Source organism: Asparagus officinalis, chromosome 8 (genome assembly GCF_001876935.1).
Source record: "Asparagus officinalis chromosome 8, Aspof.V1, whole genome shotgun sequence".
Classification (NCBI taxonomy): Eukaryota; Viridiplantae; Streptophyta; class Magnoliopsida; order Asparagales; family Asparagaceae; genus Asparagus; species Asparagus officinalis.
Window position 1 is genome coordinate 92,443,783 of NC_033801.1, and position 854 is coordinate 92,444,636.

The window sequence follows — 854 nt, forward strand, 5'->3', positions numbered from 1 at the left end:
GGGGGCACGTAAAAATTTGCATAACTTTACATGCAAATTATAAATATCTAGGGGTGCAATTGCACCACTAGCTGGGCAGTACATCCGCTCCTGCTAACCCGTATATGTTGACTCATGAAAGATCAAATTCATTTGAAAGCTAATCGTAACAATTGCACCATCAATTTTTTTTATTTACGTGGAGGATCTTAATATATTAAGTGCGAATTTCAGAAAGCTGGTCCATGAGAATCCATAATGTAAGTGTCAGCTACGTACTACTTACTGCAACTATTGTCCTATGTCGACAATTGTATGTAGTTCCTTCATTCAATATTAACAATTCTACAGTTGTGATTGTAGTTATAGATGTTTGATCGAAGGTAGTTCGTTATGATGCAATCGAAAATGAAACAAATGTTGCATATACAGATGCTACAGATTGTTACAAAACATTCATCTCAAATCCGTTATTTGGATGCTTTTTTTAAGTTATAAACAGGGTGAGGCTTCCTATTTAATATATTAATTAATAATACAGCTAGTTTCAAAAAATAAACTAAGTGAAGAAAACGAAAGTATTAAGTAGTTCATATTCCAGAATCAGGAGAAGACCTTGTCGTCACCTATAACCGTGAATCATAGATGCTTGATTTATTCAATTCTGTACTCAATTTAATTCCCTAAATTGCTAAAACCCATACTTACCAATCATTAACACACATTTGGCGCCTTACAGAATTTTAACAAAAATAAAAGAGAACATCAAAAGGCAAAACATAACAAGTTGTCTTGTCATATACAAATATGTCGCCCTAAAATAAAAACTAACACTACTCCATCTCACTAGAGCTGCTTGTGCTTTTTAATAAGCT